A 16780-nucleotide genomic window follows, 5' to 3' on the forward strand; every position below is an offset into this window, starting at 1 on the left:
GTGGTCCCATAGGTGTCGTTTCCCACCGACATCTTTGGCGCGCCAGGTAGGGGGTGCGCAGTTGTGAGAATCGGCTTTAGCAGTTAGTTCGACGCTTCTTCATCATCATGGCGCCCAAGAAGAAGACGACGGTGGCGGTTGGCCCGTCGGAGGCCGGGCATCCCGCCCCGACGCGGGCGAGCAGCGGACCGATCGCAGAAAGGACCCAGGGCGCTATTCGTGAACACCAACACCGTCCCAGCAGTCGGAGTTTGGGAGGCGGCGATGTCCGTGCGCCTGGCAACGGGCCGCACGCCGCCAAATCCAAGGATGGAGCCAGGACCTCCGCGGGTGGCGCGGGGCATTCCAGGCTCGCTGCCGCCCCGCCTGAGGGTGACGTAAGGGCTTCCAAGACTCCCACGCTGGTGCCGACGGCGCGTTCCTCTCAAGCGGCGCGTGACGAACAGCATGGTCGCACCGAAGACCTCGGGCGTCGCCGCGGGAAGAGCCCCGAGCGCCACTCCCGGGATGTAGAAGACCTGCCCGCTCACCGAGGCGCTGGTGAAGATGGCTTGCGACCGCGTGATCGTGATAGAGCTCCTTCTGACATGGTCAGAAGTCGAAGCGCGTCGCGATCTGTGCAGGTTTCGCTGCCACCGACGCCAGCAGAAGCCTTGGCGCGCGCGCAGTTGCTCCTCAATTTTCCTCCCACTACGGGGAAACTCGTCGAATGGAGAGCCACCATCTGAAGCCTTGTTGCGGTGGCCAACAAAGACGAACCGAGCCCGGCGGAGCCCCCAGGTCGACGTTCCGACGGAGTCCCGCATACCAGTGGCAGGAAAGCTGGTGGCACCGCGACCACGGTGCATTCGCCTCCTCCTCGCCCGGTACCACGGACACCTGCCGGTCACGACGTTACGGGCGACGAAATCTCCATAGCGTCGCCCGACCCGCGAACCCACCGGGACCAGCGCCAGGTCCTTCGGGATCGGGAACATGAAGACGCTCGGACCACTATTGAGCGCCGGCGTGGAGCGCGCCACCAGTCAGACAGGCGAGCAGGGACTGTTGTGGACCACCCTGCACCGGAGAGCCCTAGAGGCCTACCTTACGAGGTAGGCTGCCCAGCATTTACCCGTGAGCTGCGGCAGTTCCAGTGGCCCACTCACCGCACCTTCAAACCTGACGTGGGCGAGAAGTACGGCGGCAAGACCCATCCATCCGAGTTCCTCAGCATCTACACCATCGCGATGCAGGCTGCCGGGGCCCGCGACGATAAGGTGCTTGCGAATTACTTTCCGTTGGCTCTTAAACCCAACGCCATGTCATGGTTGATGCACTTGCCGGTAGACTCCATTTCCTCCTGGTCGGATTTGTGCCATGAGTTCGTGGGCACCTTCACTGGCGGTTACCAAGCTCATGGGCAAGCAAGTGATCTGCACGTCATTCCCCAGAAGGGAGGTGAGAGTCTCCGCAAGTACATACAGAGGTTCAGCCGGATACAGTACAATATCCCTGATGTTCACCCCGCCGCCATCATCAGCGCGTTCCATCAGAACGTACGTAACCGCAAGATGCGCGAAGAGCTGGCGATGAACAAGGTGAAAGATGTCGCAGAGCTCTATGTTCTTGCTGACAGATGTGCCCGGGCTGAAGAGGGAAGGAAGTACCCTGGCGAAGATGCCGGCGTGGAAACCGACTCCTCAGATGAGGACACCGCCGCCCCGGTGAAGAAAGGCCGGCGCCACAATAGGAAGCGCAAAGGAAAAGCCATGCTTGCCGTCGAGGGGTCTGATGACACCGGCTCCGCCAAGAAAACCAAGGCAGATGACCCCGGCAAGGAAATTGCCGGATGTGTCACCTGCCTGGCCTTGGCAGCTGCCGAGAAGCCAGGCAACTCCGACAAGCGGTACTGCAAGATCCATCGCACCAAAGGCCATGCTCTCCAAGACTGCCAATAGGTTGAGCTCCTCGCTGAGAAGCAGAGGGCTGAATATGAGAGGCGGGACAAGGAGAAGGGCCAAGACGGTGCTGAGGGATCCGGCAAGAAGCGTGACGGCCAGGAGGGCCATCGCGGCAAGGATAAACAACAAGAGAGGCCCGCTCAGGGCCGTGATAGAAAGCCAGAAGACGACGATCACGAAGAGGACGACGAGTCCAGCGACCAAGAGTTTTAGAAAGCTACAGAGGCCATGTGCGTCGATGGCGGTGCTTCGCTGCATACCTCTCGGCGCCGGCTTAAACAGTGGGCGCGAGAGATTACAGCGGCAGAGCCGTCGTTTGATGCCCAAAGGCCGCTGAAGTGGTCCAGCACACCTATCATTTTTTACACTGAGGATCACCCTGATCGCACTACTGCGGTCGGGTACTTGCCATTGTTGGTTTCACCAACGATACGTAACCTCAAGGTGACAAAGATGCTAGTCGATGGCGGGGCCGGTCTGAACTTGATCTCGCCTGCCGTGATCGAGAAGCTGTAGATTCCTGATGGAGACCTCGAAGAGATGGGCACGTTTCAAGGGGTCAACCCAGGAAGAAGCCAACCCAAGGGAAAGGTCACGCTGCCCGTAACTTTTGGAAGCGACCTGAACTTCAGGACGGAGAGGATCGTGTTTGATGTTGCCAAGATCCCCTTGCCTTACAACGGGATCCTTGGCCGCCCAGCGCTGGCCAAGTTCATGGCGGCGTCACACCACGCATACAACACCCTGAAGATTCCAGGGCCCGTGACGATCATCACCATCCCCTCCGACAAGAAAGATGCACTGAGTTGCACCCACCAACTATACCAGCAAGCAGTCGCAGCAGCTGCCGCCGCTGGGGCACTTGCTCCTACCGCTGGGACCCCGGGAGGGAATAAGAAGAAGAAGGCCGGTGAGACCTCGGACACCCACTTCGGCAAGCGCACCTCTTCGGAGTGTAGCGCTGTCGTTGAGGATGTACCAGAGAGCTCCACCGGCGGAAGCAAGAAGTCCAGAGCCACGCCGCCGGGAACCAAGAAGGTTTCCGTCAATGAGGACGGCATGGGAGGAGCTTTTACCATAAGCTCCACCCTTGACGACAAATAGGAAGACGCGCTCGTCACCTTCCTGCGGGCGAATGTCGATGTGTTTGCATGGCAAGCTTCTGACATCCTTGGTGTTCCCAGGGAGGTGATTGAGCACCACCTTGCTGTCTGTCCTCATGCACGGCCCGTCAAGCAGAAGGTCAGGAAGCAAGCTTTGGAACGACAAGAGTTCATCAAGGAGGAAATCCGGACTGGAGGCGGCGGGTCTGGTAAGAGGAGTGCTCCATCAAACGTGGTTGGCCAATCCGGTCGTGGTGCGCAAGGCAAATGGGAAGTGGAGGATGTGTATTGATTACACAGATATCAATAAGGCTTGTCCTAAAGACCCCTTCCCGTTGCCGCGCATCGACCAGATTGTTGACTCCACAGTTGGGTGTGATTTGTTGTCATTCCTCGATGCCTACTCCGGCTACCACCAGATCTTCATTGCAAAAGAAGACGAAGAGAAAACAGCGTTCATCACCCCATGTGGTACGTATTGTTTCATGCGAATGCCTTTTGGGTTGAAGGGAGCTGGTTCGACATTTGCGAGGGCAGTCCAGATTGGTTTTGAACCCCAGCTCCATAGAAATATGGAAGCCTATATGGATGACATAGTGGTCAAAACCAAGGACAAGGCAACCCTCATATCAGATTTGTGGGAGACATTTGCAAACATGCGCAAGATCAACCTCAAGCTGAACCCTGAGAAGTGTGTCTTTGGCGTCCCGTCCGGCAAGCTTCTCGGGTTCTTTGTGTCACAGCGTGGGATAGAGGCCAATCCGGACAAGATCAAAGCTATAGAGCAGATTGACGCACCCAAGCGAATCAAGGATGTGCGCCGGCTTGCTGGTTGTGTTGCTGCCATGGGCAGGTTCATATCCAAGTCTGCCGAGCGCGCCCTTCCCTTTTTCAAGATCCTGAAAAAGGCGGGCCCGGTGGAGTGGACGCCAGAATCCGAAGCAGCATTGCAAGATTTGAAGAAATACCTCTCCTCCGCGCCAACACTAGTTGCGCCCAGGCCCCTGGAGCCGTTGCTACTATACCTAGCGGCAACGAGCCAGGTGGTCAGCGCCGCACTAGTGGCGCAGAGAGAGGTTGACGACGAGCTAATGGCAGCGATAGAGCCCGACGCCACCAATGCGGAGACGACACAGCCAGTCAAAGTGCCGCCAAAGAAGAAAATGATGCAGCACCCGATCTACTTTGTTAGCTCCCTCTTGCAGGGGGCTAGGTCGAGGTACTCTGGCGTGCAAAAACTGCTCTTCGGCCTCCTCATGGCCTCGAGGAAGCTGTGTCACTACTTCCAGGCACACGAGATCACTATCGTCACTCGCCTCCCTCTACAACGGATACTGCACAACCCGGATGCGACGCGGAGGATTGTGGAATGGGCACTGGAGCTGTCCAGCTTTGGCCTCAAGTTTGAAAGTACTTCGACGATCCAGAGCCGAGTCCTGGCGGATTTCATTGCAGAGTGGACCGCAACACCTGATGAAGAAGCCCAAGAGACTGCTCTCCCCGGCAAGGAGGCAAGTTGCAAATGGATTATGTACTTTGATGGGGCTTTCTCCCTACAAGGTGCCGGGGCTGGCGTACTGCTCGTCGCCCCCACCGGAGATCACCTCAAGTACGTGATCCAGACACACTTCCCTAGGGAGGTGTCAACAAATAACATGACAGAGTACGAAGGGCTGCTTGCCGGTCTTAGGATCGCGGCGGACCTCGGAATCAAAAAGCTCATTGTCAGGGGCGACTTGCAGCTTGTTGTCAAGCAAGTCAATAAGGATTACCAGAGCCCGTTGATGAAGGCCTACGTTGATGAAGTGAGAAAGCTGGAAGAGCGTTTTGACGGTATACAGGCTGAACACGTTCCCTGTGCAGAGAACGATATCGCCGATTACCTGTCGAAGCGCGCTGCCCTCAAGCTACCTGTGGAACCAGGTACCTTTGTGCTTCAGCTAACTCAGCCATCCGTTGATCCATCAACAGAGCAGAACAAGAGGAGGAAATCAGGGCCCGGCAAGTACTTTCCCGCCGAGCTCCCCGGAGCCACCGGCAAGGATGTTGCCGAGGACACTGAGCCGGCCACGGGACGGCTAGCTCCGGCGGGGCATCAAGCTCTTGCCGTCGATACAGCCGCTCCTATAGTAGAGGAAATGCCTTTAGTCCTCGCCGTCGAGCCCCAGGCTCCAGCGTGGGCACAGCATACCGTCCGATCCCTCCAGACAGGGGAACTTCCTGAGGAGCAGGAAGAAGCGGAAAAAGTAGCCCGTCGCTCTGCCATGTACCAGTTCGTCGATGACGTCCTATATAGGAAGAGATCGAACGGTGTGAAATTGAAGTGTATCCCTTGAGAGGAAGGACTGGAGCTATTGGCGAAGATACACGGAGGCATATGTGGATCCCACATCGGGTCAAGAGCCCTTGCCGGCAAAGCATTCCGGCAAGGTTTCTTCTGGCCCACCGCCCTCCAGGATGCAATGACACTCGTCACCAGGTGTGAAGCGTGTCAGTTCCATTCGAGAAAGCTTCATCAGCCAGCTCAAGCCCTTCAAACCATTCCTCTCTCCTGGCCCTTCTCGATCTGGGGGCTCGACATACTGGGCCCTTTCCCCCGCGCTGTCGGGGGCTTTGAGTACTTGTACGTTGCAATCGACAAGTTCACAAAGTGGCCAGAAGTGGAGGCAGTGAGGAAGGTCACAGCTCAGTCGGCCGTCAAGTTCTTCAAGGGGCTAGTGTGCCGTTTCGGTGTACCCAACAGGGTCATCACCGACAATGGCACACAATTCACAAGCCGCACCTTCATGCAATATACTCAAGACCTCGGCAGCGAAGTCTGCTTCGCTTCCGTTGCTCACCCATGAAGCACCGGACAAGCTGAGAGGGAAAATGCTGAAGTGTTGCGAGGCTTAAGGACCAAGACCTTTGACAGGCTGCACAAGAGCGGAAGGCGCTGGATTGATGAGTTGCCAACGGTTCTTTGGTCAATCAGGACGACACCAAATCGAGCCACCGGCCAGACACCCTTTGCCCTAGTATACGGGGCAGAAGCAGTTATCCCCACCGAACTCATATACGGGTCACCTCGAGTGCTCGCTTATGATGAGCTTGAGCAAGAGCAACTGCGGCAAGATGACGCACTGCTCCTTGAGGAAGATCATCTTCGGGCGGCTGTGAGAGTAGCACGCTACTAGCAAGCCTTGCGCCGCTACCATAGCCGCAAGGTTCATGCCCGAAGCCTTGAGAAAGGCAACCTTGTCCTTCGGCGCGTTCAATCGGGCAAGAATTCCAACAAGTTGACGCCAAAGTGGGAAGGCCCTTATCGGGTAATACGAGTCACCAGGCCCGGCGCAGTCCGCCTGGAGACCGAAGATGCCGTTCCGGTGAGTAACTCCTGGAACATTGAGCATCTTCGCAAGTTTTACCCGTAAGGTGCGGCTTGCCGGGCCCCCCGGCAAGACACCTTTTGTACAAGCATTGCCGATGATGCAAGTAACCCTTTGTACAAAGCCAGGCGCAGACCCTGAGCATAAATAAATGAGGCGCTGGTGCCCTAAGTTATAGCATGCATGCTAGGTCGAGTCTCGTCCTTGGTTAGAGTTGATAGTGCTTAGCGGTGACTAACCCCTAGCTTGGAGGTCGAGTGTGCGTCCCTTTGTCGTTCTTTCGTCTTCTTTGGTTCGCAGGACTCAAACATATCCTTGCCGGACCACTTAAGGATGAAAAAGAGGAGAAGGACGGACCAGCATCTAGACCCCCGGCAAGCCAGTATTACCGAGGGCTGCAAGAGCAAAGGTTCACCCACGGCAAACCAAAGTTGCCGGGGGCTACAGCTTCAAATAAGTTCTTCATCCCTTATCATGCATTCCCTTATGTACTGAGGTATGTGAAACCTCGTTTTTCCTAAAAACTACCGTACTCCCTAATTCTAGGCCCTAGGGCTCGTTCCTGGGGCCAGGTTTGGTCGTGGTCACGGCAGCAAAAGGATGAAACGAGGAGCCTGAACCCGCCTCATCCCTGCCTCCGCCAAGGGCGTGAGAAAGGTCGAGTAAGGTGAGGAGACGGCAAGGCCTGTTGCCGGGCAAGGAAATGTTTATCTTAAAGATATCAAGGATTCGCTCCTTGCCGTGGGTTCTACCCGCGAACAAATGACCCGGCAAACATCCCTTTTTCATTAAAAACATTCCATTCAGGTACAGTCCATAAGGAATGAAAAACATGAATGATGGGATTACAAGTTTTAAATTCAGCTAAGGCCCAAAGGCTTACAAACTAAAAAGAGATAAGGTGCCCATAATCCCCTTCTTGTCTCTCTCCTCAGGAGGCAGGTCAAGGAGGCGAATAGGGCAAAAGGGGCGCCTAGGCGAGCTACGGGTGGTAGAAGACACCAAGAGAACATCTCGGTGGCCGTCCGGAGGTTAGATGGTGATGGCGGCGCCGGAGGCAGAGCTCAAAGACGAGGCGGTAGGACGTCAGCATGCGTCGAAGGCGTTATGCCCGCGTACTCCGAGTTGACGGCCTTGCCGCTCGCCCTCTTCCTATTCCGCAACCTCCCAACACCAGCCGCCCAAGGAGACGACCCCGAGAAGTTCAGGAAGCCGGCGACACGGATGATGGGGTCGCCGGTGCTGCATGAGGCGGCGCCCGACGCCTAGTCGGACCCGTCATCCTGCCGCCCGCTACCCTCGTCATCGCTGCCGCTGTCCTCCTTGCCACTTCCACCCGAGGAGGAGTCTTCGCTATCGGAAGAGCTCTCCACGCAACACCTTGCCCGGGTCCCGAAGAGCCCGAAGACCTTGACGGAGAGGAGGCCGCCCTCCATCAGCTTGAAATGGAGGGTGAGCCCCTCCGTCAGGCAGTGGATGTGAGCAAACGTCTTCCATCCTCGACGAAGATACATCACATGAGGGGCTAGGAAATCAACGCGAACCCGCGTACCGCTGATCCCACAGCCCTCATGTGCAGCCGCAGTGATTCCGGCGGATCCAACTCCATCTCCCGAGCAAATGGGGTCGGGAGATGAAGGCGACGGCGAGGTGGCCGGCGCAGCCTGACGAAGAACTCACAAGGGTCGTCCCCAACGTGGCCCTCCATGGGGGGAGGAGCTGCTAGCGGAGGCGAGGCCGGCGCACCTCCCCGTCCTCCTCTTCCCCGAGCGCCTCGGCCTCGCCCACGCCCTCGCCCCTCCCCCTTCCCCTTGCGGCTGGCTCTGCCACCACGGGTGCAGGTGAAGGAGGAACGCGTTGTCTAGCGGCAACTTGTGTCGCCACCGTTGAAGGACCAGGGTTCCCTCTCTCCATGGCGAATGGGAGGGAGGGGAGCGGAAGCTGAAGAAGAAATGAGATGGAGGAATGCAGGACGCCAGCCCCCTCCCCCTCTTTATAAAGGGATGGGGTGGGGGCTCGGCCGCCCCGTTCTGCCAATAAAGACATGGATGGCGCAGGGAACTGGGACCGACCCGCTGCCCCAGCCCGCGACGGCCTGGTTTCCCGCCTCCACCGACTGCCACCCCAAGCGCATGGGCGCCGCGTGGCGAGCGTGCAGGACCGAGGCGACGGGTGAGGCGACTTCTCCCCACCCCGTGATCAAAGGGAGTGGACGCCTTGAAAACCGCGCCTCGGCCCCGTCCAGTAAATGGGCCGCGCCTCCACGCCTCCCTCCGTTTATGGGGAAGGCGTGAACCGCCCCCTTTTACTACGACGTGACACACGCGTGCAGAGCTCAGCCCCACGCATGCCGCCCACGTCACGCACGCCTCCCCACGACGTGCCACGCGTGGGGCGCATGGGAAACGCAGCGCGCGAAGAAACTTGCCGCGGTAAAAACTGCCACGCCTGCCCGCGCACCGTTCTTGGGCCTGGCCCAACGACGCGTGGCGCTTATGTGTGGCCCAGGCCCGGGGGCTCCTGTCGGTGTACAAAAAGAGAGGTACACTTTTTGTACCCCTATGACTGTGCACGGGCAGTCTGAGCCACGGACGCCGCCGCACCGAGCACGGCAAGGGAGGTGAAACCAAGGTAAGGCCGAAGCCGAAGAGGAGCAGAACGACGCCAAGACCAAGACCACAAACAGCAGGGGGAACGAAGCAGACCCCCCCCCCGGCAAAATCCTTGCCCGGGGGCAGCTTTAGTTAGCCTGGCAAGATCCTTGCCATGGCAGCTTGCCCCACACCTACGGAGCGAGGTCGCCCTTGAGTCCACTGCCCCCATGGGGCAAGGATTCGGGAGACATCCCCGTGGTGGCATGCAGATCTTTGTGAAGACATTCAAGACCAGATACCCACTTAAGAAGATGATGATCCTTGGCGGGATCCCAGCCAAGGAGGACCACAAGGCCCCCGGCAAGAGCCTTGCCGGGGATGACAGCAAGCGCCACGGTAAGACCCTTGCCGGGGCCCCAGCAAGGCCCTTGCCAAGGACACTCGTGGGGCTACCATCAGGCCCGCACCAGTCGCGCCTCCACCATCGTTCGCATGCAGCTGCCGACCCAACCAGTTGGGCAGGCACCTGCGTGGCGGCGTGCAGATCTTCGTAGAGACCCACCTCAGCTGCGTGCCTGCCTACATGGCACCACAAGCACCGCTGGCCAGGGCGCGTGTCAAAACTAGAGGGAGCGGCGACGGACAGGACGGGGCTCTCCCCCACCCCCGATAAAGCAAGGACACCTAAGCGGGGCGCATTAAATGTGCCTTGTCATGTAATGCGAGGGATAAACTCGCATTACTGTACCCTTTCCACCTCCTGTGTGCCACTGTGGCAGCCCCTTTCCTATAAAAGGAGGCCCGAGGCGACCAGGAGGAGGATTCGGCTTTTTGGAGCTCCTCACGCCCCATAGCTAGCTCAAGAACATAGATATACAATCCACCAAAGCACGAGTAGGGTTTTATGCATCCTCGCGGCCCGAACCTGGATAAACGAACCGTGTGCTGCCTGTTTGATCCGCTCTTCTCACGACCCCCGCGCCCCTCAACCGTAGTAGGGATTCTTGTGATCCCATAGGTGTCGTTTCCCACCGACACATCTAGTGCCACCCCTAGTTGGTTTTGGAGTATTGACGACAAATCTGGTTGAGGGACTAATGTGTTTGTGAGAATTGCAGGATAACACAGGTAGTAGTCCCTCATTGATTCGGTTTACCTACCGGAGATGACCCCTAAAAATGTATGAAGACATTTACGACAATGGTGGTATATGAAGATATTCATATTGAAGACTGTGACATGAGAAGACATTGAGTGAAGACTATGGAGCGCGAAGACTTAGTCGTCTCGTTGTTTCTTTTTCTTCTTTGTTGAGTCATAGGAACCACCGTACTGTTAAGTGGGGTCCAAGTGAACAAAGTCAGAATGACTGAAGTGATGCTCAACCCAAATCCTATGTCTTCGAGCGAAGACAATGAGAGCAAATCTTATCCAGAGCTGGATAAGACAGCTTTGCTTGTAGCCCAAGTAAAGTTGTCGTGTGTGTTTGAAATCTGACCGTTGGAACACGTGTCAGTTCCTTAGTGACCCAAGGTCATTTCGGACATATCAGGTCGGGTTGCCTAGTGGCTATAAATAGCCCACCCCCTACACCATAAATCGGTGGCTGCTCAGAGTTAGTGCACGGCTTTTGTCGTTTGAGAGCAACCCACCTCGAAGCCTTTGAGAGAGAGAAATCCTTGCGAGGACAAAGCCCAAACACCCAGAGCCAAAGAGTGTTAGGCATCACTGAAGTCTTTCTGTCTGCGTAACCTGAAGACTTATTACACTTGAGGACTGTGAATCCTCCAGCCGGTTAGGCGTCGCGTTCTGAGCATCCAAGAGTCATTGTGGATCGCCGGTGAACAAAGTCTGTGAAGGTTTGGAAGTCTACCTTGAAGACTTACCAGAGTAATTGGGCGAGGACTGTGTGTCCTTAGCTCAAGGGGAATAAGGTGAAGACGCGGTCTTCTGAGTTGAATCTCAACCTCCCTAACCAGACGTACAGTTGTCACAGCAACTGGAACTGGTCCAACAAATCCCGTGTCCTCAACAAGTGACTGGTTCTATCCTCTCCCTCCCTTTACTTAGAGTTTGTCTTCGTGAATTCATTGCCTATTTGTCGTACCTGTTTGACTTCATTACTTGACTACTATTGTTGTTTGGCTTCATACCATCTTCCATCCTAATCCTTACTACCTAGCTGCTATTAGTCTTCGTACTCTCACGTTATTGCATACTTGACTATGGCTTGCTTAGTGTAGTTTATTTTCCGCTGCATATCTATAGGTTCATTTATGTTGTTTGTCTTTGATACTCCCATGGGTTGAAGACTTTCATAAAAATCGCCTATTCACCCCCCCCCTCTAGTCGATACTAGCACTTTCACCCTCCAGTTGCAACTCCACCAGCTCCTACAACCTCTCCAGATGCATTTGTTGCGGGACTCCTCTCCATGCCATCTTCGCACTCCGGCGCTCCTGAAGATCAAGCTTAGAGAGCCGCATAGCACTATGCATTTTCGAGCTTTTTGGTAACTTGTTGCCAAAGGGGGAGAAAGTGTATAGATCACAAGCTTCAAGAGAATGTGAGCTTTGCTTCTTTTTCCTATATCTTGCTACTTAATTGTTTGCTTGTTTGGTTGATACTGTATGTTTGTGTGTGTGAGATACATGTATGGTCATGTGCTTGATCATATCATACTATAATGTCTGTTCTTGGATGATGACATTCTCTATCTCTCATGTATGATCATTCACACTTTGTCTTGGTGATGAGTGTATATTTCATATTCTATCATTTTGAGCGCTCCACCAAGATGTATGTGACATGGAAGAGTAACCTATGATCCTAATTGATTGTGCATTTGCATTCAAAACCAAATTTTAAATAATGCACAAATTTAGGGGGAGCTCTTTCTTATCACATACTTCTCAAAGCGACGATGTATTTCATTCTTATTATCATTTGTTGAAGCTTTGATCTATATGTTGTCATAAATTACCAAAAAGGGGGAGATTGAAAGTGCAACTAATCCCTGGGTGGTTTTGGTAATTCTTAACAACATATAGCTCATTGAACTAATACTCTTTCAAGATGATCATTTCAGAAAGTTGAATGATTGGCATGGCATGGACTAGAGATGTGGACCCCTCAAAATGCTAAGGACACATATTGGCAAAAGCTTAAGACTCTACATTTTCATTTTAGTGATCCAAGATCACATTGAGTCCATAGGAAAAGCCAATACTATTAAAGGGGATGAGATGTTGCTTAATGGCTTGCTTGCTCAAAATGCTTAGTGATATGCTCCAAAATCCCTCAACCACTTTCTCATTTCCACATATATCCTAAACCTAAAGTCAAACTCGGCCCCACTGAGTTGATCTATCCGGCGCCACCGAGTTCATTTGACATAGCCACTGCCAGAAACCCTAATCAGTTCGGTCTCACCGATAGGGATCTCGATCTCACCGAGATGGGATTGCAAACTCTCTGTTTCCTTTCGTAACGTTTCGGTCTAACCAGATGAGCAATCAGTCCCACCGAGTTCGCAATGCAAACTCTCTGTTTCCCTTTCATAACGTTTTGGTCTCACTAAAATGAGCGATCGGTCCCACCGAGTTTGCCTGACTAACTCTCTATTTGCCTATTACTGAAATCGGTCTCACCGAGTTCATGTGATTGGTCTCACCGAGATCAAGTTATGCCCTAACCCTAACATATCGGTCCCACCGAGTTGATCATGTCGGTCCCGCCAAAAATCCTAACGTTCACATTTTGAACTGAATCGGTCTAACCGAGTTTCACTATTCGGTCCCATCGAGTTTGGTAAATTTTGTATAACGGTTAGATTTTGTGTGGAGGCTATATATACCTCTCCACCCTTCCTCCATTCATGGAGAGAGCTACCAGAATGTGCCTACACTTCCACTACTCATTTTCTGAGAGAGAACCACCTACTCATGTCTTCAGACCAAGACATTCCAATCCAACCACAAGAATGTTGATCTCTAGCCTTCCCCAAGTTGCTTTCCACTCAAATCATCTTTCCACCATATCCAAATATGTGAGAGAGAGTTGAGTGTTGGGGAGACTATCATTCAAAGCACAAGAGCAAGGAGTTCATCATCAACACACCATCTATTACCTTTTGGAGAGTGGTGTCTCCTAGATTGGTTAGGTGTCACTTGGGAGCCTCCGTCAAGATTGTGGAGTTGAACCAAGGAGATTGTAAGGGCAATGAGATCGCCTACTTCGTGAAGATCTACCCAAGTGAGGCAAGTCCTTCGTGGGCGATGGCCATGGTGGGATAGACAAGGTTGCTTCTTCGTGGACCCTTCATGGGTGGAGCCCTCTGTGGACTCGCGCAACCGTTACCCTTCATGGGTTGAAGTCTTCATCAACGTGGATGTATGATAGCACCACCTATCAGAACCATGCCAAAAATCTCCATGTCCACATTGCATTTGCTCCCTGCAAACTCATCCCCTTTACCTTCATATGCAATGATGTACATTCCGCTGCTATACTCTTAGAATTGCATGTGTAGGTTGATTGCTTGACTTATGCTAAGTTGCTAAAATCTGCCAAGACTTAAAATTGGGAAAAGGCTAGATTTTTATTTGGTCAAGTAGTCTAATCACCCCCCTTCTAGACATACTTTCGATCTACAGATCATCTTATAATGCTACCGTTGTACTAAGCAAAATAAGATCCCTAAAAGATAAACATCACATGCAATCAAAATATGTGACATGATATGGCCATCATTATCTTGTGCCTTTGATCTCCATCTCCAAAGCACCGTCATGATCTCCATCGTCACCAGCTTGACACCATGATCTCTATCGTAGCGTCGTTGTCATCTCGCCAACTATTACTTCTACAACTATCGCTAACGCATAGTGATAAAGTAAATCAATTACATGGCGATTGCATTTCATACAATAAAGTGACTACCATAATGCTCCTGCCAGTTGCTGATAACTTTTACAAAACATGATCATCTCATACAGTAACATCTCATACAGTAACGTATATCACATCATATCTTGACCATATTACATCACAACATGCCCTGCAAAAACAAGTTAGACGTCCTCTACTTTGTTGTTGCAAGTTTTACGTGGCTGCTACGGGCTTCTAGTAAGAACCATTCTTACCTACGCATCAAAAACACAACGATGTTTTGTCAAGTTTGTTGTTTTAACCTTCAACAAGGACCACCGTAGTCAAATTCGATTCAACTGAAGTTGGAGTAATAGACACCCGCTAGCCACCTTTATGCAAAACAAGTTGCATGTCTGTCGGTGGAACCGGTCTCATGAACGTGGTCATGTAAGGTTGGTCCGGGCCACTTCATCCAATAATACCGCCGAATCAAAATAAGACGTTGGTGGTAAGTAGTATGACTATGATCGCCCACAACTCTTTGTGTTCTACTCGTGCATATCATCTACGCATAGACCTGGCTCGGATGCCACTGTTGGGGAACGTAGCATGCACTTTCAAAAAACTTCCTACGATCACGCAAGATCTATCTAGGAGATGCATATCAACGAGAGGGGGAGAGTGTGTCCACGTACCCTCATAGACCTAAAGTGGATGCATTAGCTTAACACGGTTGATGTAGTCGAACGTCTTCTCGATTCAATGAATCAAGCACCGAACGTAGGGCACCTCCGAGTTCTGCACATGTTTAGGTTGATGACGTCCCTCGAACTCTTGATCCAGCAAAGTGTCGAGGTAGAGTTTCGTCAGCACGACGACGTGGTGACGGTGATGGTGAAGTGATCCGCGCAGGGCTTTGCCTAAGCACTACGACCATATGACTGGAGGAGTAAACGGTGGATGGGGGCACTGCACACGGCTAAGAACAATTGATGTGTCTTACAGGTGCCCCCCCGCCCCCGTATATAAAGGAGGGAGAGGGGAGGAGGCCAGCCTAGGGGCGCGCTAAGTGGGGGGAGTCCCACTCGGACTCCTAGTCCAATTCGCCCCCCTTCCTTTTATCGAAGGGGGAAAGGGAGAAGGAGAGGGAGAAGGAGAAGGAAAGGGGGCCGTGCCCCCTCCCCTAGTCCAATTCGGACTCCTCCCTGGGGGGGGCACCTTTGTGGGCTGCCTTGCCTCCCTCCTATGGCCCATAGGGTCCATATCTTCCCCCAGGGGGGTTCTGGTAACCCCCCCCCCTCGGTACTCCGATACATATGTGATACACTCTGAAACACTTCTGGTGTCTGAATACTATCATCCAATATATCAATCTTTACCTCTCGACCATTTCGAGACTCCTCGTCATGTCCGTGATCTCATCCAGGACTCTGAACAATCTTCGGTCACCAAAACACATAACTCGTCATTGAATGTTAAGCATACGGACCCTACGGGCTCGAGAACTATGTAGACATGACCGAGACACATCTCCGGTCAACAGCGGAACCTGGATGCTCATATTGGTTCCTACATATTCTACGAATATCTTTATCATTCAAACCGCAATGACAACATACGTCATTCCCTTCCCTTTGTCATCGGTATGTTACTTTTCCTCGATCGTTGGTATCTTCATACCTAGTTCAATCTCGTTACCGACAAGTCTCTTTACTCGTTCCGTAATGCATCATCCCGTAACTAACTCATTAATCATATTGCTTGCAAGGCTTATCATGATGTGCATTACCGAGATGGCCCAGAGATACCTCTCCCATACTTGGAGTGACAAATCCTAATCTTGATCTATGCCAACCCAACAAACACCTTCAGAGATACCTGTAGAGCATCTTTATGATCACCCAGTTACGTTGTGACATTTGATAGCACACAAGGTATTCCTCCGGTATTCGGAAGTTGCATAATCTCATAGTCAAAGGAATATGTATAAGTCATGAAGAAAGCAATAGACATAAAACTTAACGATCATTATGCTAAGCTAACGGATGGGTTGTTTCCAGTCACATCATTCTCCTAATGATGTGATCCCGTTCATCAAATGACAAAACATGTCTATGGTTAGGAAACTTAACCATCTTTGATTAACGAGCTAGTCTAGTAGAGGCATACTAGGGACACTATGTATTGTCTATGTATTCACACATGTATCAAGTTTCTGGTAAATACAATTCTAGCATGAATAATAAACATTTATCATGATATAAGGAAATATAAATAACAACTTTATTATTCCCTCTAGGGCATATTTCCTTCAAAACGGCCGCATAGGAGGAAACATCGCTTGAAACAAAAGGCGCAACACATAGATATATTACAAGCATGGGTTCATAACATAGTTTTTACAGCCTGAATACATCTACTCAAATATGACGTCCTTAGAACATTGGCCCTCTACTATTCGGGTCCCTTCCAGGACGTCGTCGAAGTATCTCTCCGGCTTCCGATGATCTTTGCCTTCGAGCGGGCCTGCGGTCGCCACATCGGTGGCCTTCACCTTTTCCCATTGCATCTTGACATGGGCGAAGGCCATCTGGGCACCTTCTATGCAGGCCGAGCACTTCACAGCATCAATCTGAGGCAGCCCGTCGACGAGCCGCTTCACCAAACCGAAGTAGCTACTGGGAATTGGTTCAGCCGGCCAAAGCTAGACTATTAGATCCTTCATGGCCAAACCGGCCAGCCTATGAAGCTCCATCAGCTGCTTCAGCTGGTCGTTCAGGGTCGTCAGGTGCTCCGGCGCAAGAAACTGCGACCAGAACAGCTTCTCGGTCGAGTTCCCCTCTTGGGCTCGGAAGAACTGTGCGGCATCGGTGGCACTCCTTGGAAGATCCACAAACGCA

The sequence above is a fragment of the Triticum aestivum genome, chromosome 6B (assembly GCF_018294505.1).
Source record: "Triticum aestivum cultivar Chinese Spring chromosome 6B, IWGSC CS RefSeq v2.1, whole genome shotgun sequence".
Classification (NCBI taxonomy): domain Eukaryota; kingdom Viridiplantae; phylum Streptophyta; class Magnoliopsida; order Poales; family Poaceae; genus Triticum; species Triticum aestivum.